General features: G+C 34.4%; 1 protein-coding gene across 6 annotated transcripts in view; it reads right to left on the bottom strand.

The window, feature by feature from the left end:
- The window catches only part of CSNKA2IP (casein kinase 2 subunit alpha' interacting protein), a 138,277-nt gene that overhangs the window by 14,433 nt on the left and 97,248 nt on the right, over positions 1 to 26,596 (bottom strand). The window lies entirely within an intron of this gene.

Here is a 26,596-nt window from a genome sequence, read left to right as displayed (position 1 = left end):
AATTAATCTACTATCCATCAGTAGACAAATGAATCAACCAATTGTAGTAGTTCCATGTAAGGGAGTATACCTGCCACTAATTTCAGGAATCCCATCTGCAGTCAAGTGTCTGGGAGCAAAATGCTTACAAATCAATAGACATAAAGCTGGTATAAAACAGAGTCCCACCAGTCAAACTCAGCTAATGTTTCAAAGTAAGACTTTCTGAACAGTACAGGGTACAATGAGGCAAATGCTTTGTTTTCTCAATAAACCATCAAAACAAAAATAGGTGGACCTTCCAAGTTCAAAAGAAATCTAAGATATAGTCCTTCAGGGAACCCATACAATAAAAATACAAATAATGTATAGATGTCTTAAATATCAGTGAAGATGCATTTAGTATTTATATATGTTCAATATTCTTGTTGTATGTACAGATTTAATTTTCTAGCAGCTTCTACTTAATACTCAGAATATGCAATATAAAATTGTTTCTTTTTATTTCAGTCCAGAGAAACCTAGCATTGTTTGTTTTAAACTGTGACCATGTCAACCCCTGCCTGCCAAACTCTCAATATCTAAAATACCATTAGGCCTATATTAATTTTTTATAACTCAAGAGATTTCAATTTAGAGATTTTCTTAGATTTAATTCTTAGTGCACTAAGTTCAGAGATTGATCATTCTAAGAGAATAACTCTCTTTTGGGAACCAACTTCATAAGTTTCTCCAGTTCAGTTATACAGAAGGCTTCAGAAGAAACCTCTGATCTGAGGCTTATCTTGTAGCTTGACTTGAGTACTTGACATAAGTACCCGAAATTTCTACCTCGTCAAGCTCAGGTATTCAGCTCTCACTTTTATACAAATATAAACCCACAAGAATATCTCTCAGATTTATACTTTAAGACTACCTTCTCCAAACCTTTTATCTGTCATACATGCACAAACATGCAAACTAATTGATATGTATTCCTACACATAAAAGAGCCTCTCACCAAGAGAAGTTTTATGAAAACTAAAACACTGGCTATTTCAATGACTGTTAGAGATAGAAATGTGAGCAAATTTAATGCTAACCAATCTTGTAGGCTATGTGCCTTTTTTATTCCCTGAAAAAAAGTAATCCTGAGAGGACTATGTTCTAATGCAGACAAAAACAAAAATAAACATAATTCCTAGGCTACTGTTTCCAGAACTGAGCTCTACAATTCTCTATTCCAAATAAGGGATTTGAGTAAATTCTGCCATTTTCACCTGTAATTGAGTCGTCGACCAAATGTACAGACATGTTACTGTAGTGAACTTGAAGAAACTCTATCCATGAGCTCTGTAGGAATCCATCCAGAAGCCAAACAGCATCACCTTGCAGCTGTACTCAAAAGATGTCTATATTCTCTATCCTCACCTTGACAAGCTCAGTAACTGTGGGCTTAGCATGTGGAGTGCTGAGTCAGCCTAACTTGGCCACGCTTTGAATATGTTCCACATATTGGATTTGTTTAACAAAACTACAGAATATTATGCTTTGTAAAAATCCATTGATTTTCATGCTTCTGTATAATTTTTTCGCTTTTAATTTCAGGAAAATTTTCTCAGAAATAACTTTAAAATAGGAACCTTCCACAGATAAAGCCTCATACCTGCTCTCTTCCCTTATGACAGGGGCATAGGATGCAGAGGAAGTAAAAAAAAAAAAATCTAAACCGAGTTCAAAATATGAGAAAGATTGGAGATTAGGAGCAAGGGGTGGAAACCTGACATGGTATGAAACAGGGTAAATTGTTAGCAATTATTCTTTCCTCTCACAGTATCCCACTGTTGTCACCACTTTTTAGAGAATATTCCAGAGCAGTTGATCCAGAAAAGCAATTTGGAGTCAAAAAAGATAGTTTTCTAAAATCTTAAAGGCACAGGAGAAGGAAGAATAGGAAATTCAGTTCAAAAAATTATTGTAAAGCCAATTATTACAGGTATAAAATTATAAAGATTATTAAGGCATTTGCAGTCCAAACTTAAGGAAGGGAATGAAAGACAAAGAGAAAACTAAACAGACCACAAGAAGCAAAATAAGGAAGAAAGTGTTCTGGAAATTAAGAATAAATATAAATTCAGTAACTGAAGTAGAAAGTGGTAAAAAAAAAAGAGAGAGAGATTAAGAGTGTAATATATAAAAAAATTTTAACTCACAGTTGGAAGGAAGAAGAGAAGGAGGAGAGGGAGAAGAACCAATGAAAGGTACAATACAGGAACAACAAAAGAAACAAAGGTGAAAAAAATTTATAAATGTCTAGGGAACATTTTTAAGGAACATTAGGTAGAATCAAATTATAATTATTTCAAGGGTGATGACTGAGGTTATTGAGTTCATTGCTGTCTTACTCAAGAGGACAGTTCATATTTAAAATTTATAATGAACTCACACAACTCAATAGCAGAAAAAAAAACCCTGATTTTAAAATAGGCAAAACTCTTAATAGACATTTCTCCAAAGAAGACATAAAAATGGCCAATAGGTATATTAAAAGGCAATCAACATCGTTAATCATCAAGAAAATGCAAATTAAAACCACTATAATTTCACATATAACTGAGATCATGCAATATTTGTCTTTCTTGCCTAGCTTATTTCACTTAGCATAATGTTCTCCAGGTTCACTCTATACTGTCAAATATGACATAATTTCCCCCTTTTTTAGGACTGAATACATCAAAACATCACACCACACACTATAAATATATACAATTATTTGTCAATTAAAATAAACTTCAATAAATAATAAATATTTTTCAAAAACCTTCTTTGATATAACACCCTTACATTTGTTAAGATGGATATTATCAAAAAGTCAAAAGATTGAACAAATGTTGGCAAAGCTGGGAAATAAAGGAAATTTTTTTGCACTATTGGAAATGTAGATTGACACAGTCAGTATAAAAAACAATACGGAGATTTCTAAAGAAATTAAAAATAGAACTACAATATAACTGAGCAATTCCTCTTCTGGATGTAAACCCAGAGGAAATGAAATCACTATCTCATAAAGATACCTACCTGCTTATGTTCATTGCAGCATTATTTACAATAGCAAAGCTGTGAAAATGACCTACTCGTTGATGAAGGGATGAATGGATAAAGAAACTGTACTCCACATATACCCTAAAACTTAAAGTATAATAATAATTAAAAACAAAAAAAGAAACTGTACTCTATATATACACAACATAATACTAGTCAGTCCTAAAAAAGGACCCGATCTTGCTATTTGCCACCACAGGGATGAGCCTGAAGGACATTATGCTGAGTGAAATAACCCAAACACAGAAAGAAAATTATTGTATGATCTCCTTTATATGTAGAATGTTTTTTTAAAAAGGTCAACTACGCAGAGATGGAGAACAAAACAGTGGTTACCAGGAGGAGGCAGAAAGGGTGGAGATCAGAAGAGATAAGTATGTTGGATTAGCAAGTCTACAAATCTAATGTACAACATGAGAATTATAAGTAACGAAACTGTGCTGTATGGAGGATTCACGTTAAATGAGTAGATTTTAGCTGCTCTTGCCAAAAAAAAGTAACTATGTGAGATTATAGTCATGTTAATTTGCTCACTATAGTACCTTTCTTATTATCTATATGTTTCCTATAACATCATGTTGTATACCTTAAATATGCACAATAAAATTTATTATTTAAAAAATATTAGGCTGGGTGTGGTGGATCACATCCATAATCCCAGCACTTTGGGAGGCTGAGGCGGGAGGATCACTTGAGGTCAGGAGTTCAAGAACAGCCTGGCCAACATGATGAAACCCTGTCTCTACAAAAATACAAAACAGTTAGCCAGGCGTGGTCATGCGAGCCTGTAGTCCCAGCTACTTGGGAGGCTGAGGCAGGAGAATTGCTTGAACCCAGGAGGTGGAGGTTGCAGTGAGCTGAGATCGTACCACTGCACTCCAGCCTGGGCAACAAGCAAGACTCTCTCTCTCTCTCTCTCTCTCTCTATATATATATATATGTGTGTGTGTGTGTGTGTGTGTGTGTGTGTGTGTGTTGATATAAAAAATAACTTTTTTCCAAATATACCTTTTTTTCTCTTCACGATTGTGAAGAGAAAAAAAGGTATATTTGGAAAAAAGTTATCATTGAGGAAAGTGTGGAGTGTGGTTGATTTCATTAGAATAGAGACACACTTGGGTAGATTGTTTGATGGAAAAGAACCACACAGGACATGGGGGGTTGCAGGGGAAATAGCATGCACCACAATCCAAATAACAGGAGGATTAATTGAGCAAACACATGAAGTGGAAGATATGAAAACAAAGCACTGATAAAAATTCAAGCTTTAGAATAAAGAATTTTTTTCATTTTTCCTAAAACCTATGAGAAAGAAAATGGATAGGAAAGAAGATACAGGGACTTTGAAGTGAAAAAGATTTAAGACTGTTGACAACAACTGGTCTTGTAAATTAGCAAACAAGGTTATTTTCTGAGAGAAGGAATGTTAATAATCTGAAAGCATTTATTTTGCACACTTGTCATGTTTAAAATCATGAGCATTCACAGAAAATAACATGCTAACATATATCTTAGTGAATCAAGAAAATGATCTTGTTACTGTATATGTAAATAAAAGGAAAATGTTTGGTTTTGCCCATGCTTTGAAGAATTGAAATGAAAATAATTCAGGAAGTTAAAACAAAATAAGTTCACCAAATAAAAACAAAAATAGTTTATCTTTTTTCTCATACGTGATGTATGTTAAAAATAAGGAAAGAAGGGAGGCAAGGAGGGAGAGAAGGGAAGGAGGAAGGAGAGAAGAAGAAAGGGAGAGAGAGGGCAAGCCCCAAAGAATATTCTCTTTTTTAGGACATTTTCAGGAAGTATATAGCTTGTCAATGATTAAACGCTACCTACCAGTCAAAGGAGGAGAAAGACCACTACTGCAAAAACATTCATAAACAGAATTTATATATGTCAAAATCATAAACAGTATCATAACAGTTACACAGCCAGCTCAGTTCTCACTCACCTATGAAGTCATGAATAATACCTTATACATTAGAAACTATTTCATGTCATTTGATTTGCCAGGCAAAACCTCAGACTTGCCACAATGACTCTAAATTTACAGATAGGCTGCAGGTTCGCTGTGAGTAGACTAACACCTCCAAGTGGCAAAAGCTGGAGTTTAGTATGTCTGTGTGTGAAAAGAGTTAGGGAGTGGGAAATCCTTAATAATGCTACACAAAACATTTAGGTCCAAATAGGAGTTGCTCCTAAGCTCCATTCAGGAATTTCAGACTATAGCAATACATATGGCCTATCTGCCATAAACAGAAGGGATTCCCTATATACTTTAAAAGAAACTATGGGACATAGGTTTTCCAGACTTGTCTCTTGATAGAGCAACCACAGGCAAACTAGGATCTAGGGGTTACCTACGACAAATTATTAATTGGTTTAGATAGAGATAGAGATAAAGGTATAAATACATAGTTACAGATACACAAATACACATAAAGATATAGATACAGACATTGACCAAGACAGACATTGACATAGACATTCTATTGCAAGACTTTCTGCCAATAAAGCCTCTTTGTTCCTCTTTGCATAGGAATCAAACATTTGTCAAGGTGTAGGATCCAGGATCTCAGGATCACAAATACAAAAGAAGGCTCAAATGTTGTAATGCTCAAAAAGACTGCTTCCATCCTATCCAATTAACATTCTTCCTCTTCAAGTCCAATAATCTTCCAATAAATGCCCTCCACCAGGTTCCTTATTGAGACACTGGTAAGTACTGGAAATGCGGAAAACATACAATTGACCCTAGACAATATTTTAGGTATAAAGAAAATTATTTCAAATATAGTTCTTCTATGTTTTTGAAATTAACGTTTTAGAAATCAAATTAGTTATGCACTATTTTAGCCTATCTACTTAATTAAGAAAATACCAAATACCTCTTCTAATAGAGTTGTGTGGTAATATAAATTCTTAAAATAAAATTGTATATTTTTGTTCTATGAAACATAGAATTAGCTAACCACTTGGGTGATTCATAATTTAAGTATTCTGATGGTAAGTGTAATATTCATAGTAGAAGACATAGAAAATAAAGAAAAATATATCATCAAGAAAACAAAAATAACTCAGTTACTGCCTATGTATCATTCTATTGTTACTATGTATCTGCATTTTTATACAAATACGAGATTGTACTACTAAGTTTTTCTTTATTGAATGAAATAATAGATATGTTCAGGTTATTAAATATATTCTTTTCAAATAACATCATAATCAATGTCCATAGTCCATAATTTTCCATTATTTAAAAGCAAGGCTCTGAAGATTGTTATCATAACCAATATTTTTGTACATTTTCCTTTCTTTGGATTAGTTTCTACAATTAGAATTATTTTTAAAAATTTATATTTTTAAGAGTTTTACACATAATCCTAAATTTCTCTTCAGTAAATTATTAAAACAACCAAACATTCCCATCAGTAATATATGAGTGACATTTAGCTCCCTTGCAAACACTTGCTCTAAAATATTTGTAACATTTATTTCTTCGCTTCCCTCTATCCCATGGCCTCTTGCTTTAACATTCATAACTTGAATATCAGCTAAATTTTGGCCATTTATGTTTCTCTGCTGTTAACTACTTGGTCATTTTTATTTACCCATGTTTCAATAGATGTGTTTATCTCTTTGTTAATGAGTGTAAGTACTCGTTATATATAATAATTTATAGCTTTAGTCACATATACTGCAAGTATTTTCCCTTGGTCATTTACCAAAATAATTCATCATGCCTGAGAAATTGGCTGATTCATCCGATGTGATAATTTTATCAAGATTTATATTTTTAAACAGCTTTTACTTGTGCTGTGTGTGAGAACATATACAGGAGTTCTAATAAAGTTAATAGAGAAATCTACAAGATGCCAGATCCTATGAGTAAATAGAAAACAATGTCTTATAATAATGATTATGTTAATTATAAGGACCATCAACTTTTCAACATAAAAGCACAGTTAAAAAGCTTGAGTCTCTTCTCTGTGTTACTCTCAAATAGCTGAAGTGTATGTGTGCGAATGTGTGTATATCGTCAAATCAAGAATTCATCGCATTCTCACATTCACCATCTCATAAGTGGTGTGACCTTCTCTCTCAACTGACAAGTCCAGAAATGCTTCAAAGAGGAAATGACCAGTGAATTGCTTTGAAGGATCATTTCACCATTAAGTATTAGGGAAAAGTCATCCTATGAAAAACAAAAAAGCATGAAAGAAAAGCATTCACTGTGGCAGTAACTAACTCTGGACCCTAAAAAAGGAAGGGCAGGTGTTGACTATTGGAAAAATTCAGTTGGAAACAAAGAATGGTCTCCTATACAGTTACAGAAAATGTAGAGCTTACCCTGAGGGTAACTGAAGATCTGGGAAAACAGCCAACTAGAAACTGAGATCAGGTCAGGCACGGTGGCTCATGCCTGTAATCCTAGCACTTTGGGAGGCTGAGGTGGGCAGATCACAAGGTCAGGAGTTGGAGACCAGCCTGGCCAACATGGTGAAACTCAATCTCTACTAAAGATACCAAAAATTAGCTGGGCGTGGTGGCATGCGCCTGTAATCCCAGCTACTCGGGAGGCTGAGGCATGAGGCAGAGGTTGCAGTGAGCCAAGATCGTGCCATTGCACTCCAGCCTGGGTAATAGAGTGGGACAAGAAAGAAGAAAGAAAGAAAGAAAGAAAGAAAGAAAGAAAGAAAGAAAGAAAGAAAGAAAGAAAGAAAGAAAGAAAGAAAGAAAGAGAAGAAAGAAAAAAGAAAGAAAGGAAGAAAGAAAGAAAGGAGAAAGAAAGAAAGAAAGAAAGAAAGAAAGAAAGAAAGAAAGAAAGAAAGAAAGGGAGGGAGGGAGGGAGGGAGAAAGAGAGAGAGAAAGAAAGAAAGAGAAAGAAAGAAAGAAAGAAAGAGAAAGAAAGAAAGAAAGAAAGAGAAAGAAAGAAAGAAACCATTAAAATGAACAAGACTGTAAACATCCTAGGTAGAAACCAAGTAGCACAGTGTCTTGCTAATCAGTTTCTTGTGCAGTATGATTGTTTGAGACTGGGAGTTCAAGACCAGGCTAGGGAAGACCCCATCCCTACAAAACAACAAAAACATTTAGCTAGGCATGGCATCGTACACTTGTAATCCCAGTTACTCAGGATGCTGGGACAGGAGGATCAATTGACCCCAGGAGTTCAAGGCTGCAGTGAGCTATCATCACCCCAATGCACTCCAGCCTGGATGACAGAGTGAGACTCTGTCTGTAAAAGAAAAAAATAATAATAAGATATCTTTTCAAAGCCATTAAATCAATCTGCAAATGCATTTGCCCCTTGACATAATAGTTCTAACAAAATGGTTGAAAGAAACTACCTTTTATTTTATTTTATATTTTTTTGATACAGAGTTTCATTTTGTCACCCGGGCTAGAGTGCAGTGATTTGATCTTGGCTCACTATGCCTCCCGAGCTCAAGCAATTCTCCTGCCTTCATCTCCCAAGTAGCTGGGACTACAGGTGCATGTCACCAAGCCTGGCTAATTTTTTATTTTTTTATTTTTACTAGAGACAGGGTTTCACCATGTTGGCCAGGCTGGTCTTGAACTCCTGACCTCAAGTGATTCTCCCGCCTCAGCGTCCCAAAGTGCAGAAACCACATTTTAGAATATTGTAGATTATATTATCTCTGGCTTAAAATTTGCAAATATAACATTTCTTACTTGTTAACGAAGTCACAATTTAACAGCATCTCAGACAATCTAAACATCTTAACTATAGGAAAATGGAAACTATCCATGATAATGAAATAGTGTATCAAATTATCATAAGATCAAACATTTACACAAAGTAACTTTCTTCCAGGAAATGGTCACTAGGTTTAAAACAGCAGTGACAAGAATTTAAGTGAAATGTGATACACAAGTCTCTAGAAAGCAGCTGTGCAAACAAAGGGAAGAACCTTATAGAAAACCATGACATATTAAGGGACCTGTTGATTACACTGCATGTCCAATTCAAGATATTTTGCTTATATAAAATCAAGAACATAGCCTCCAATGGATAATTTGGTAGGTTACACATTGCCTTCATATTGTTTGATTCATGTTTTCCACTTAACAGAACACCCCTAGCCGTCTGAAATGAAAATGATTAGATTTCAGTAATGCAGATTTTGTTCCAAATGCATTAAACTAGTTAACGCATATACATAACATTTCTGGATCACAGTGTATTTGATAATAGCCAAATGCCAATTATTTTAGGATAAGAATGAAATAAAATACCTTAAAATATCATCTTTGGCAAATAACTAGCAATATTAAACTTCTAAATGCAGGATATTAGTTTTCTTGTTATGACAACAAACCAAAATATTGTCATAATGACAGGAAACATTTCAGTTTTCTGCAATTTGCTGAGTATAAGCATTACATAACCTTTCGCTTATTAGAAAATAAGCTTTAGAACTTTTTGACGTAAACTCTTGTTAATATCTTCACCTAAATTTTCACTAGGTTAGGTCATCTTTTAAGAGGTCTTCAATTTTAAAGATAAATGTAATTTTTGTAGCCTTTATTTTATAATTTAAAAGTTTTTTGTTTAAGCTCCAGTGTTGTTCTTTGTAGCACATTTCTTTAAGTCATCCCAAGAAAAAGCAAACTAATTATGAACAGAGGTACATTAACTTTTGGTTATCTTTTTTACCTATTCAGTATTTTCTGTTTTAAAATGTACAAATCGAAAAATCTTTCTATAAAAGACAGCCATGCAATATTTTCTTTTAAAAATATTATCTGTGACTATAAAGAATTTTGCCATATGTTGTTTCTAAAAATTATATTGATAATAAAAAGAAAAAAAATTAAATCTACTTAGATCTTTGCATCACAAATATCTCAAATCAGGATGATTCCATTACACTTTTATTATTTTTTTATTACTCTAATTTCCAAATGCTTTTACTCAGAGAAAACTGGGGAGTGGCAAAGGAAATAATATCAAAATAATAATGATAAAGACATGCATTTATTCAGTCCTTGCTATGTGCATTAATTCCTCTGCTATTCTGCAACAACCCTTTTCAGTAGATATTAACAATAATGACATCTTTGTGAAGAGCAATGAGCTGGCCCTGCAGTCTACACCCACTGAGTGTGTCTTCATGGTTTCTCTCTTCAAAGGTGGATAAGAAGAGTCCTTTTTGGACTTCCCCTCTGGACATAAAAGGCCATCTAATTTCTATTTCTCTATCTTTAAAGAATAAATAACCTTCAGAACCACCATCTCCTCTCCTCAGCTCTCTCCTGACTGTTGCTGGCATCTGTTTTCAGTCATCCTCTACATACCTTCCAAGACTTTCTCTTCATCTACCTGACCTTTACTCTTTGACCCAGATCTCTGCACCTCTTTTCTCAATTTGCACTCCTTTTTCCTAATTCCTACTCCTAAACCTTTCTTCTTTTTCATATCAAGCTCATCGTTTTTGTTTTCTCACTTGTAATACTATCAAAAATTGCAGTCAACAATTTTAAGTATTTGAGGTAAAATCCAGATGTTTATAATGAGCAGCAGTGCCAAACACAAGACAGTTAATATAAACAATATGTTTACAGACTTCCTTGTACTGGCTAGAATATTCTTAACTCATATAACTAAACTGAGTACTGAATGTGCATAAGAAAGAAGAAAGCATTAAAATCATTAAATTTGAAAGCTCATACATCTGTGTTATTTTCATAACTTTTTCAGACTGGAGTACCTAAGGTAGGGAATTTGGATTTTAGCATTTTTCTTTAAAAGCAAACATACATTTTTATTTCAATTTTAACACTATCTAAACACTAATTATTAAAGCAATTAGACTTAAATGTAAAGTTTATATTGTAAAAAATTACAATGAAAATATTTCAATTTTAACTTAATTAATTATAATAATTTTTTATTATAGCCAGTCTTCTTTATATTAAGGGACATAACAAAATTCTATAAGAACTCATTATGATCAGGAAAGGCACTGTAAAACAGGGATGCAAGAATTGTCATATTCTGATTTTTTTTTTAATCTAGATTAGCTAGACCAAAATTACAAGCTCAACTCTGTTGTTTTCTAGCTCTATGATCTTGGGAAGATGATTTAAATTCTGTAAGCCTCAGTTTCCTTATCTGTAAAATAAGGACAACAATAGTATGTGTCTCAAGTTTGCTCTGAGAAATAATTGTAAAAATGTAAATAAAGTGTTTGGTATAATGTTCAATAATGCATACATGATCAGTAAATTACTATTCTTATTATTATAAAACAACTACCACTGCCTCATATAGTACCAACTCTAGTTATGTGGATTCCTCTCTCATAACTCTATTCAGTCTATTTTTGTTTGTATCTTCTTGTCTATGAGAACCTATATTGGCATCCCTTAGTTATGTAATTGTGAGGAAAAAAAAATATTGAGATGTATTTGAGTATTTGATAAAAATTTCAAGCTAGGCGCAGTGGTTTGTGCTCGTGATCCCAGCTCACAAGGAAATTGAGGCAGGAGCATCACTTGAGGCCAGGAGTTGGAGACCAGCCTGAACAACCTAGTGAGACCCTGTCTCTAAAAAGAAAAAATTAAAAAAAATTCATAGGCCAAATAGAAATTAATGGTACCTAATTAGTGTTTGTGTGCATGTGTGTCTTATATATTGAAATTATACACACACACAAATTCTAATCCAGAATGACAAATGTATATGAGATAAATGGATTTTGGCCTTCTAAATCTGGTATTTCCTTTAATGTAAAGCTATTCATTTTTTAAAGTTTCTCAAAAACTATAAAATTTTTTTAAAACCTCCCAAATTACTTTTTTAAAGTTTGTCTAAACTTTGCTTCTGTTTTTAAGTAAGACAGTCCTTTTTCACCAGGATCTCTATCATATTTTATAAAAATGGTAACAAGAAGCAAAACTCTAGCTGGAGAAAATGTCTGTAAAACATAGACACTCATATTTCATTGTGATTAGTTTCTTAAAGAATGCATTTGGATAAAAATATAAGGTGCATGTATAAACAATCAGTTTAAAATGAATAAAAAAGAAGACTTTACATCTAAATCACAACTATTATATCTAGAAATGGCATGATAATTTCACCCTAAGTCTAACACAATTCTACCTAACTACACAAGGAAAAAAATGTATTCTCTGTCTATAAGATTACCTTCTAATTTATATCACATTTTCAAAATGCATAAGAATGTTCAATAAAATACCAAGCTATTGAAACTGAAGACTCTGATAAGAAAACAACTCTACATTTAAGTATTTAAGTATTTAACGCAACATATAATCAATCATGGAAATGTACTGTATAACTTTTTTATTGCCTTTTTTTTCTTGGTACAACAGCTGAAGGAAGGCATAACCTCAAAATCAGTTAATGTAGGAAACTAAGAAATATATTCAATTTAATCCCTATGTTTCTTTATTTTTCTTCCCACAGTAATAAAACTTTCTTCTCTGGAGAAGCTATATTATTTGAGTAGAAATATGCAGTAGGCAAGTTTCAGACACACTTGTCTTCCAGACCCAGACCCTGAATAACAACAAACTTTAATCATTTTCTTGGCAACAGTTAAAAAACAAGCAAATATACCTTAGAAAGGAAAAACAGGTTTACACCTTTCTGATGTTAAGTGATTAGTTAATAGGAGTTACTTTTGCTAATATAGAGTACTATTCCTTCCCTAAAGGACTCATAAACTTCTCCAGGCAACACCTAGTTAAATTAGCCACTTATTAAATTCTACTATCCTTTTAATTCACCTCTGAACTCTTTGAACAGGTTATTAAATGAGGCAGCCAAAGTTTCCTTTTGCACCTGCAAATAACAATTGAATCTACAATTAAGGATCATTTCCTCTTTTTTGAAATTCTAATAATGGCATTAAAACAGAGTGTAATATTTTTATCTGCATCTGGTCAGCCTATTTCCTGGCATTTGTGATGAGATAACCGGATGAATGTATTAAAATGCTACAGAAAGATGCTGAGATAATCTCTAGATGACTTCTGAAATTCAGGCAACTTCTAGACACTGGAGTATACAAGGATGTAAACAGACTACACACCTCAAAAGTCACTTTAAGGGGGGAAAAAAAGCTTTAATTTCTACATGAAAACAGAAACAATTCCAACGTTTAATTTGGATGAAACACATTTAAGAAAATATTATTTCTAGTACTCTTAAAGTTGATTATCCAAAAAGTACTTTTTTCTTTTCCAAAAAGTTTTAAAACATTTAAGACAATTTACCTTTCCCAAAACAGTCACATATCCTTTTCCCATATCCACTTTCCTATATATATTCTTTGGAGCAGTTCCCATTTTTTATCTGCCAGAGTTCTAGACACTTCCAAAGCCTTTCCCACACAACTCCTCTTTGAAGCCTGAAGATTATATTCAATATATGTATTAATCTATAATAAGCTATTGTATGTTACCAATTACTCAATTTGTATTGTTACTCAATTCTTTTTAAATTAATCTAAAAAAAACTCAACTCCAAAAAATAGTTCTAAGTTTTAGCATTTTCTAGAAAAGTTCTTTGCCACTAACATTCTCTGCATTCGTATCCCTAAACTAAAAAATGCAAAATACATGGTAAAATATTTATAAGAAAATTTTACAAATGTTCAATATCATTGTATATTTCATAGCACAAACTATTTAACTTATTTTACAAATTTTAGAGCCAGAAGAAATCACAAATATTTAGTTTAAACTTGCCATCTGTGGATGGGGAAACTGAGTCCCCAAATAATGAAGCATCTTGCCTAACATTACAGTCAGTTAATGGAATGAAGTTCTACCAGGATTGTCCTGGTTTAATTATAGTGAGCCTGTTCTCTCTCAAAACTATCTCAGTTTGGAAAATAAAGCATTAGCTCACCCTAGTTAATGTGACTAATCAGGTGTAAACCGGAGGTCAGCTTCCAGTTTAGAACTTTTTCTCCTCGTCTCCTCAAAACAAAATTTTTTAAAGTACTGAATCCTAATCCCTATGCAATTATTGGTAGAGATAACTCTTCGATGATTTTTTTTTTTTTTTTTTTTTTTTGAGACAGAGTCTCACTCTTTCGCTAGGCTGGAGTGCTGTGGCATGATCTCAGCTCACTGCAACCTCCGACTCCCTGGTTCAAGCAATTCTCCTGCCTCAGCCTCCTGAGTATCTGGGATCACAGGCGCGCACCACCATGCTCAGATAATTTCTGTATTTTTAGTAGAGACAGGGTTTCACCATTTTGGCCAGGATGGTCTCCATCTCCTGACCTCATGATCTGCCTGCCTCAGCCTCCCAAAGTGCCAGGATTACAGGCGTGAGCCACCACGCCTGGCCAACTCTTCCATGATCTTCAAAAGTAACTAAACTGAAACCAAACCAATCCATAAAAAACCTAAAAAGGATTACAGAGGAATACATATTATACATTTTTTTGTTGTTGTTTTATTAGACTGTAAATTTATCTACAAGGGAGATCAAAATAAGTTCTATAGGAAAGGAAGCACCACAGAAACACATGGGGGACAATTTTGAGGCATTTATATTCAACTTATTAACAAGGAATCACATTATTCAAATGAAAGATGTGCAGTAATACTGGTAACAAGGCAGTGGCTGGAAAGTCAATGAAAAGTGAGGCATTTAAATTTTGGAAATTGAGGAAATTTGAAAGGTAGAGGGTGCAGACAGATTAGAAAAGATTTCATGGAAAAGATGTCATATCTCGGAGAGGACTTTGAGGACAGGCATGATTTCGGGAACCACAATGCTAGACACGCAATCAGGCTAGAGAAAAAAGCCTAAGCATGCTCAGGGAATGCAAAGTAGGTGAGACAGGCTGAAGACAATTTGATGGCTTTGGGAGCGGTGATACATTAGTTTGAAGACAATATGGAGATGTAGGGGCAGAAAAAAATGTGGTATCTTTCCCCACCCATCATAAGGTTCATGACCAACACTCTTAATAAGAAAAGACAACTCAACAAGGGAAAAACACAACATATTTATTTAATCAGAGTCTTACGTGACACAGGATCCTTCAGAATGAAGACTGAAGGGAACACTGTGTAGTTTTACTCTTAGATTTGGTAAAGAGTGAACAGTGTGTGGAAATGTGATTGGACACAAAGGGAATGCTCTAACAGTTACAGAATTAGTGGAGAAGCCTGGTGAGGCCTGTCTGGATTCTTGGCTTCTCTGTGTGGTCTTCCTTCATCGTAGATATAAGGCAGAACCCCTTCTGGAATGAGGGTCTTATGATCTACTTTCACACAAGGTAGGTCAGAAAATTTTTTTAGGGGAAGCACTTACACAGAAAGGTGGGGTTAGAGTTATATCCCTAGCTTTTATGGCTGGCTCTATGCCATAAAATGTGACCCACCTCAGGGAAGAGGAATCCTTGTTTCTAAGGCCTAGCTTGGGGGAGAAAGGTAAACAGGAGAAAGAAGGGTCAGAAAAGAGGCTTTGCTTCTAAGGCCCTTCGAGGGTCCTACAGTTCAAAGTTCTCAGCATACCAAACCACCATACTTTAAAGTATTATCTTTTGAGCCCCAACAAATAGGAATATGAATGCATGGATGATTATTTTATGTAATCCAGTAGCCAGTAGGAAACTAGTAAACATTTCAGAGAAGTTGACAATAAGTAAATTATTGTGATAATCTGATAGAAATCTGTAAATTTACAGTATGATTTTAGAAAGTTGTTGCAAATCTTTAGCTGTAAAGAGTAGGATCAATAAGAACATGAACTTGCAAATTAATAAGATTTGAGGTTGAAATACAGTCTCTACCCTTTGTTGAGTGTTTTGAATAATTTTTTCAGCCTTTGTAGATTCCTTTCCAGATTTCTCCTTTGTAATCTAGGATAATAGAGAGTTCAGTATTGTTATGAGGATAAATAAAAATTAACATATTTAACTCTGTAAATATTAAATGAAATTGGTAATAATAAATGAATAATGATGGTGGGAGTAGGAATGGAAAAGCAGAGATAAATTGTGAGAAACACTACAGAGATAGTCTATCCAACTAGGACTCCTGAATAAAACACCTGTTTTTAACACTGGGCTGAGCTAGATGAACAATCAGTCCTTAATGACAGTAATTAAATTTCATTTGCTTTTATGCCAAGATTTTTTTAATTAGTATTTCTCATTTTAGGAAATGATTATGACTTGGAAAAAAAGTTGCTAATTTGTAATTTTTTACAAATATATAGCAGGCATACAACAGGAGATCAGATTAAAAGTGTTTAAGAATAGTTTTACAATAATATGACTGAAGAGTCTCTTCTTGGTCTATAATCATAATGAAGGTATTGCACCATATTCTACTTACTGCTCAACTTTAAGTCAAACTTAAAATACAGTCACTTTCATTTAATTGAGGGCAGTATGCCATGAATTCTGAAACATCTGCCACAAATTGAGCAGGACCATTAATGGGATTTGAATTTGGTCTAACTCTGTTAATGGCCCTCCAGTAAGATAAATTCTTAGGTACCTTCAATGTGGGTTGAGACTGTGGAAGAGGTAAACAGATAGCTGGCTGCAGACATTAGCATCATTAGTATTATGTTAGTCAGACACCAGTGTAAAAATGAAAATGTACATAAGTGTGAAAAACTACACTGGCATTGACTTGAAATTTTGAGAGAGCAGTTATGGCCTGATAATGAAAAGACAACAATTTTTTTCTGTAATTAATAGTACATTTATTGATTTAAGCAGTAGATTTCAGAAAACACCTATAAGAATTTCAAGCATATTGGACTTTATTTTAATGTAGAATAAATTTTTCCTAGTCATGAACACTAAGAATTTTGACTAGAAGACAATGTTGCTCACATTTTCCTATTAAAAATTCAGTAAACACACATATATACAATTATAAACAGGTTTGCCCCCAAATTTTAAATACTGGCCATTTTAGGAAGCTGATTAAGATTTTCAGTTTAGCAACAGTATGAATATCATCAATTCGAGTTTGTTTGTGTTCTTGTGGTTGCAATGCAATAGGTAACTATCCAGCAAACTCAATGCCAACCAAAATTTTATATACTAACAGGATCATATGAAGATCTTCCTCCTTCCTGAATAATCAGATAGCATTTGCTAGAGCTATAGCTCATCAGCTTCAAACAGTCCAGTGCTGCTTTAATGATTTTAATTATGAACTTATGTAGTATTTCTTTCCTTTTAAAAGTCTGTACACTTTTGTATTTTAATTAAATTTAGATTTTGTTTGAATTTCATGAAAAGATTATGCTTAATGAAAAAGACATCCTGTTAGCATGATATAACTCAACCATCAGTTTGACTAAGGAATATGGCCAGAAGTGCCTTATAGGATCAAAAGATATTTCTCACAAAAAAAATTAATTTATATTTCCTTTCAATACCTATCAGCTTTTCTGAATCCTGAAATTATCTTGGTAGTATGTCAATCAACCTGTTCTATTTTGAAATCTCCCTTAATGACTTTGATTTTAAAATTTCACTTAATTCAGCATTACAGTGCAAAAAAATTGATTAATCTTTCATTCTTTCAAATATGTTACCACTTAAAATTCACAAAATATTTGATACTTGGTAATGCATATTATATGAGGTGTTTATAATGTTTAAAATATAATGTATTTCACCTTGTTAATTTGAATAAAGTAATTCAGGTAAAGAACATCATACAGTAAATATGACTGTCTTTTCTTCCTTCTCTTGCATTATGACTGTCCCTTCTCCTTTCTCTTGCATTCTCTTGCCTTCTCCTCTCTGCAGTTTGTTTTCTTCCTGTCTTTCTCTTTACCCTTTTCCTGAAATATATATAATGCACACATAATGTGCATTATATATATAATGCATATATAATGCACATTAAAATTTATCTCAAAACATCTTTCATTAATCATAAGTTTAAAAATATTCTGCTGATTCAGATCTATAATCTATAAGAGACAGATCTTCTTATTTAGCTAAGAGAAAACTCATATTAAGTTACTACAAATCCTCACCATGTAACAATGATTCTGTTTGACTTTAAGCTGTGATCATGTTGTACTCTATGTGCCATTAGAATGTTCAGTTAGGATATTTTTAAAGGCCACAAGTAATAGAAAAGAGGAAATACTTCATACAGCTTTCAATCCAGGAAGATGGTTTAAGTGAAGGTAACCTCTGAATTCCCTTCTCCATAAACCTCGGTATTGGCTCTGCCTCTCTCTTCATCTTGGCTTCAACCTCAGTTTGGTTAACAGATAACTATAGAAATTCTTAGAAGATCATATAGACACACTTGGAAACTTTCAGAGACGGCCAAGAGACCATTTTCTTCTTGTGCCTCTTTCTTAAGAATAATTAAATTTTTCTCAAAAGCCCACCAGTGAACTTCTTCTCATATTTTCCTGGCCATAATCAGTTCACTTGCCCATTCCTAAATGAATTTCTGTGAAGAGTGCTGAGATGACGAAAACAGAAGTAAATATTCAACTTCCAACCCAGGGAGTGGAGGACAAAATAGGTATCCCCAGAGGCATCTGGGAAGGTGGGGGAGGAATGGATACTTCAACAATATGGGGAATATTTCACAATTTACATTTAGAAAGTAGGAAATGGGATGGAATGGTATTTGCAGGCAAACAACAGAAACTGCTTGGTATTTTGCTTTCTCATGTGGACTCTCCTGCCCATCACCCTTCAAAGACCCTGGATTTGTCCTCCTAGGCCACATCTGACATGGGACCAAGGAGCCCTAAGAGCCTTTGCAGGGGCAGGGGAGAGTGAAGCTTGGTGATAAATTCTGATAAAATTTGCCTTAGGTATTGAACTTTTTAGATTATCATCACTCAGCCTTGGGATCTCTTTTTGACAATACAGCAATCCATCAGTACCTTTATCAGTCTTTTGGTCTTCCCCTAATTCCAAGAGCTAGTATGGATGATCAAAGTAATTATCATAGTTTTGAATCTTTAAATGTCCATGCCCCACCATACAGGTACTTCTGTGAGTGGCTTCATTTTCTGACTGTCCTGACTCTACCTTGAAATAACTGTTAAAGTAGCATTGGGTGGGGAAACTATAAATGCAACCTGCTTTGCATTATAACTGGTTTTCATAGCAACCCTGATTTTTGTTTTGGTTTGGTTTGGATTTTTTCTGGGAAGAGAATGATTAAGAGAAGATGCTTGGTCGAGGCCTAGGAATTTAGGGTTGTTTGTTTTTGGTTTTGGTTTTGTTTTCTAGCTAAGTTTCCTATTTTTCTGACTTTGCCTATCCTAATTTTAGCTTGGAATTCAGCTTTCTCCATTTTGGCAGACTGGTGGACACAAAGTTAGCTCAGATGTAGACAATAGGTAGAGAGATCCTCTCTGAGGAAGACAAATATTTTATTTCTTTTTCGGCATTTGGATGGACCACCTCACTTAATCTCTTTACCAGACCTACAAAGACTGAAAAATACTAATACACCATAATACCCTACTTTTTCTTTCTGCTCCAGTATTGTTAGACAGGTATTTTGTATAGCCAAACGCAGCAGGAAACAGTGCACTCAAATACTTCATGTCACTTTGTGATGGCCATCAACTTCCACATTGCAAACAAAGGATCCTTACTACCCAATCTCCTCCATGCCCCCAAGTCTACATTTTAGGTCTGTTATTTGGAACATCTCATTTTTTTATCTACATTTTGTTCCTGTTGAGATATTTTTGGCTTGAAATAACAAAAAATCTGGGCTCAAAAATGACTCAAAAATAACACATTTTTAAACAGCGTGATATATAGTAAGTTCTAGACATGAGTAAATGACCAGTCCTGATCACAAACTAAGATTTTGTACTGAACTAATCCATAGGAACTGGAGAGTACCCAGTCCAGTGGAGACAGCAGCAACAGAAGCAACAATTTCTGTGGGCAGAGGCAACAGCTATAAGTAATCAAGATCAGCATCCAAGCCTAGCAGTGGCAGGTGGTACAGGATGTGTCTGCTCTGTTTTTAGCAACAGAAAGCACAACGTCCCCAAGGGAGAAGTATGTGATATTTTCACTGTGATGCTAGCTGCAGCCACAGCTCTTTTATTCCTGATTCTTTTCCAATTCTAGTTCTGCTGCCTTTTCAGAAATCAATAAATTTATTTCCTGCTCAAATCAATGTATTTTACTTGCTTGCAACCAAGAATAAGACCCTAAAGTTGTGCTATTTAAATTTGACTTTCATATGGATTTAAATTATAAAAATAGAAAAACTGAACACCTCAAAATTAACTAGATATTGAGACAGAAGGAACTTATGTGTACAAAACATGTAAGAAGTAACAAAAATGGTTACTTAAAAATCAAAACTATCTCAGGTTAAAAATATTGTAAATAATATTTAAAACAACTTAGTAATTGAAATTAAATGTCACCAAAAAATTATCTTTGCTATATATAGGATGTACAAATCAAAAAGAAAACCATGCAACTAAATAACAGAAAAAACAGAACAAAGGCATAAATAGCAATTAAAAGAATGCAATTTTTAAAATACTTATTAAGTCGGGATCAGTAAGTAATAAAATAAAAAAGTGACCACTAAATTTATAAAAGAAAACAGCTATCTTTTACCATTTTAAGTTTAACAAATTTACCTTTTCGAAATAATAGTCAATTCTTATGAAGGTCTACAGGGACCAAATCTTTATAACCTTGGATAATAGTATAATTCAGTATACAATTTTTAAAATACTGTCTAGCCAATACATACAGCCTGATATTTGTTTGTACTCAGACTCGTTCTGCTTCCAGGTATTAGCATTAATCAAAAATATGAGGAGAAAGATATATGAGCTGTGAAACAGAACTCTTATTCTTAATAGTATTAAAGTTTTAGAAGCAACCTAAATATGTAATGACCAGGGAATCACTGAATCCAAGCTCATTTACAGGATTTATATTATAATATTATAAAGCAATTAATTATTTTAATATCATTAATATAACACCATATAATATTATAATATCTTTTTAAAATTATTGCTAAGATTTCAAGAGTTTCTTTTTACTTTAAATGTTTTTATTCCTAAATTAGTTTGTATGTATTTTGAAAAAAATTATTCAATTGTTTTTATAGCTATTTTGTTGTATATATTTAAAGTTTGCAGCATGTTTTGATATACTTATCTTCATATATATGCACACAGTGAAGTGATTACTACAGTTAAGCAAGTTAACAGTTGCTTAACATATAGTTGCCTCTCCTTTTTGTGTTAGTAAGAGTACCTAAAATGTACTCTCTTGGCAAATTACCAGTATACAATACAATATTACTAAATATAGTCTTCATGTTGTACATTAGATACTTTATGCCATAGATTTCAGATAGATGATAGATTTCAAATTTTTATTTCTGCTTATATGTATTATATATTTAATAACTCTTTTTGAGTAAAATAGATATCAATTGATATATGGGATTAAATAATTACTGAAACTTAGATAACTGTTTATAATTAAAATTATTTCCTAAAACATTCCTTTCATTAAAACAATTGTGAAAATATTAACTGGTAGGTGTTACTAATATATACTTTTTAATTATTCATTCAGTAAATGAGCATAGTTCAATTTTTCTACAAAAATAACATAGTAAGGAATCTCATAAAAATGAAAAGCCAGCTCAAGTGTCTAAAAAACAAACTACAAGAATAAAATATAGATATTTTAAGGAAACTGAAACAGAAATGTTTTAACACAATCAAAATATCTTATAAAAATAACATACTTTACAGGAAAAAAACAACATTACATCATGGGAAAATGGCTGGAGCCTTATCTATTATAAATCCAAAACCATTTCACATAAATTTAGACTATCAATAGGACCTGTTCTTTTTCCTGAGTCATATAACCAGTATATAGCTGCTTAATTTTTCTAAAAGTATGCCACATTTTTACTTGCTTCACTTTGGGAATATTTTTTACAACTTTATCTTTTCCAGAAGTTCAAATTAGTTTTCTTTTTTGTTGCTGTTGGCAGAAGACCTGTGCCCACAACTCTTCAAGAATTTCTAGATTCTTATCCATGTAATTTATGTAACGGCTTCTAACTTTATTTTAAAACCCCAAACTTAATATTTTTTAATAAATTAGTCTTTTTTCATTTTACTTCCATAGTTTATTGGGGAACAGGTGAAGTTTGGTTACATGAGTAAGTTCCTTAGTGGTGATTTGCGAGATTTTGGTGCACCCATCAGCTGGGTAGTATACACTGTACCCTGTTTGTAGTCTTTTATCCTTCACCCCCTTCCAACCCTTTCCCCATGAATCCCCGAAGTCCATTGTGTCATTCTTATGCCTTTGCATCCTCGTAGCTTAGCTCCCACCTATGAGTGAGAACATACAATGTTTGGTTTTCCATTCCTGAGTTACCTCACTTAAAATAATAGTCTCCAATATTCTTTTTTTAAGACTATCAAGTGCAGTAGTGAGAAGAAGGGAAAAAGGAAAGAGTAGAACAAGGAGCTCAATCTGTAACTGACTGTGAACAATTGACTGAGATAATTCACTACCTTCAGATCAGCCCCAAACTTAATATTCTAACTTGAACCAATTCCCTACAACCTTCTGTATTTGCTGTTATCCTGGAGTTTAATTTTTTATATTCCAGGCTTTCTTCCACTAATTCTGAAGTACAATTGTTCATTTATCTCAAATTTTATGTTGCTTTAGTAGAATGCATCTTAAAATAACTTCCCAAATTTTGAAGTCTTAGTTTTATTATCTTCTGCCATTTAGTATTGCTAATTTGAAGTCTAAACAGACTTTAAATAAAGTCATCCCTATATTTAGAAGACAGCTCATTTGTTTTTGTTTTCTGGAAGTTTTTGGATTTTCTCTTAAGCCTTGAAGATCTGCAATGTCACCATTTCAGTGGATGGGGTGTATGTGGATGAGGAAGGGGGAAGGATGGTGTCTATATGTGTAAGGTTTTTTTTTTTCCATGTTGTTTTTGAACATTGTTGTTACTACTTCATTTTAGTTGTTCCTTTGCATTAGATTGACTCTTCTAAAAATCTGAAAATTTATCTTACATATACTTTCCTCTTCTAGCTTTATTTTCTCCTTCTAAAATTTTTACTAGCCTGATATTGGATACTCCATAACTGGTCTCCAGGTCTCTTACATTTTCTCATTTTCCATTTCTTTGTCTCATCAGTATGCTGGTAAATATTCTCAAATGGATCAATTTATCCTATGGATGACTAATAGATTTTTCAGCCCTCCTACTGAATATGACTCTTCAGCAACTTCCATTTTAACTTTAGGAGCATTATCTTGTTATACGTATAGTATATATAATGAAAATATATAAATGCTCATATATATTTCTATTTTATACAATAAGATAAGCAGCAGCAAAGGCTGCTGTTTATATAATACACATATGTATGTATAGATTTGAGAAGATATTCCATCTATAGAACAAGAAAATGGCAGCCTTTTCTTGTTCTATAGATGCAATATCCTATCAAATCTTTCTTTCAGGAATAATTAACAATATTTAGAAGGTACAGTGCTGAATAGTGAGGAGTCCCTCCATCCTTGGTTGAAACATTCATCATGCATGTAAAGCAATAGCCAAGGAAGCAATAGCCAAGGAAGATGTCAAGCTGCCACCTATTATTTAAAAAGGTCTTAAAAAATGTTCCTACTCGGCTGGGCGCAGTGGCTCACGCCTGTACTCCCAGCACTTTGGGAGGCTGAGGCAGGAGGATCACGAGGTCAGGAGATCGAGACCATCCTGATAACATGGTGAAACCCCTTCTCTACTAAAAATACAAAAGAAAAATTAGCCTGGCGTGGTGGCGGGCGCCTGTAGTCCCAGCTACTCAGAAGGCTGAGGCAGGAGAATGGCGTGAACCCGGGAGGCAGAGCTTGCAGTGAGCTGAGATCAGGGCACTGCCCTCCAGCCTGGGCGACAGAACGAGACTCCGTCTCAAAAAACAAAACAAAACAACAACAACAACAAAAAAATGCTCCTACTCAGGAAAGAGTTTAGAGATCAATTTAGAAGAATACCAAGGTCTAAAGGGTTTCACATATTTCTTGACATCGTCAATAAAAACTTCCTGGAAAAGCTGTAATCCAGGCCCATCTGATAATGAAAGGTATAGAGAACATAGCCTCGATCAGACAGCCAGCTATTTATTTAGCTAGTCTGAATAACAAGTAATTTTGAGGCTTACAAACGATGAATTTTCTGCTCTAAATTAAAGTCAGTGTAGACCACGTTAGAGAGATTAAAAAGCAGAACGTGAGATATGATTTGGGACAGAGAAGAGCCACAGAATTGGGAAAAGGGAAACTCTCCCAGGTACTTCCCAGGCATCCTTTTGGATACCTTAAATATGTGCTGTGGGGCACTGGTTGCCTAATAAAGTAAATAACATCTATATGAAAACTCATTTCTGGGAAAGAGCCTGGAGGCAAATAACCCATTCTCATCTCTAGCTCATTGCGTAGTAGGAAGAAGACACAAGAAGTGAAGGGAAATGCAATGACCAAAGTGCCAAGACTCATGCTGGAAATGCTGGAAATCTTCTAGGTGAAGACTAGATTGGAGAATCATGTTTGGACATGAACTGTGGTATTGGTTAATACCATAATATCCAACAATACAAGTAAATCAATAGCTTACTGAGATTGTTAAAAGAATTGTGTTACCAATGAAACCCCATATCTAAAATCAAGGGCCAATATTTGCTAAAATTTTAACAGATGTTCTGACCCAAGGGGAAATAAGCTGGACCACACTTATTTCAAAGAAGTTAATTGTTTTATAAATCACTTAACTGCACATAAATATTATAAATATCTGTAGATATCATTAGTCAATTATATACCAATTAGAAAAATAAATGCAAGTAAGAAATGGAAACAAGTTAGGAACATCTAGTCTAATTCTCATGTCTTACAAATGAAGATGCTAAGTCTCATTTGGTTATCTTCTTTGCCAAAGAATATACAGCTACTAAATAGTTGCATATTCAGCCCTCAAACTGTTTTCTCAATATCCAGTATAGTTTTAGACCATACTACTTCTAATAAATCCATAATTTATCCTCTTATTACCTATACGGCCTACCACTAGATATCATGAGAACTCACTATCACGAGAACAGCATGAGGGCAAATGCCCCCATGATTAAATTACCTCCAACTGAGTCCCTCCCGCAACATGTGGGGATTATGGGAACTACAATTCAAGGTAAGATCTGGGTGGGGACACAGAGCCAAACCATATCATTCTACCTCTGGCCCCTCCCAAATCTCATGTCCTCACATTTTAAAACACAATCATGCCCTTTTAACAGTCCCCCAAAGTCCTAACTCATTCCAGCATTAACCCAAAAGTCCCAGTCCAAAGTCTCATCTGAGACAAGGCAAGTCCCTTCAACCTATGAGCCTGTAAAATCAAAAGCAAGTTAATTGCTTCCTAGATACACTGGAGGTACAGGCATTGGGTAAATACAGCCATTCCAAATGGGAGAAATTAGCTAAAACAAAGGGGCTATAGGACCCATGCAAGTTTAAAATCCAGCAGGGCAGCCAAATCTTAAAGCTCTGAAATGATCTCCTTTGACTCCATGTCTCACATCCAGGGAATGCTGATGCAAAAGATGGGCTCCCACAGTCTTATGCAGCTCTACCCCTGTGGCTTTGCAACCCACAGCCCCCCTTCTGGCTGCTTTTACAGGCTGGCAGTGAGTGTCTGCAGCTTTTCCAGGCGCATGGTGCAAGCTCTCAGTGAATATACCATTCTGGGGTCTGGGGGATGGTGGCCCTCCTCTCACAGCTCCACTAGGCAGTGACCAAGTGGGTACTCTGTGTGGAGGTTCTGACCCCAGATTTCCCTTCTGCACTGCCCTAGCAGAGGTTCTCCATGAGAGCTCCACCCCTGCACCAAACTTCTGCCTGGACATACAGGTATAAAACCGGACGTCCTCTGAAATCTAGGCGGAGGTTCCCAAACCTCAGTTCTTGACTTCCATGCACCCACAGGCCCAATACCATGTTGAAGGCATCAAGGCTTGGGGCTTGAACCCACTGAAGCAATGCCCTGAGCTGTACATTGGCCCCTTTTGGCCACCACTGGGACACAGAGGACCAAGTCCCAAGACTACGCAAAGCATCAGTGCCCTGAGCATGGCCCACGAAACTATTTTTACCTCTTATGCCCCCAGGCCTGTGATGGGAGGGGCTGCCATAGAAGTCTCTGATACGCCCTGGAGACATTTTCCCCCTTGTCCTGATGACTAACATTTGGCTCCTTGTTACTTATGCAAATTTCTGCAGCCAGCTTGACTTTCTCCTCAGAAAATGGGTTTTTCTTTCCTATTGCATTGTCAGGCTGCAAATTTTCCAAACTTTTTACTCTGCTTCCTCTTGAACGCTTTGCAGCTTAGAAATTGCTTCTGCCAGATATCCTAAATCATCTCTCTTGAGTTCAAATTTCCACAGATCTCTAGGGCAAG

Source organism: Pan paniscus, chromosome 2 (genome assembly GCF_029289425.2).
Source record: "Pan paniscus chromosome 2, NHGRI_mPanPan1-v2.0_pri, whole genome shotgun sequence".
Taxonomy (NCBI): domain Eukaryota; kingdom Metazoa; phylum Chordata; class Mammalia; order Primates; family Hominidae; genus Pan; species Pan paniscus.
The sequence above is the reverse complement of the archived record's forward strand: the minus strand, read 5'-3'. Positions and strand labels throughout refer to the sequence as shown.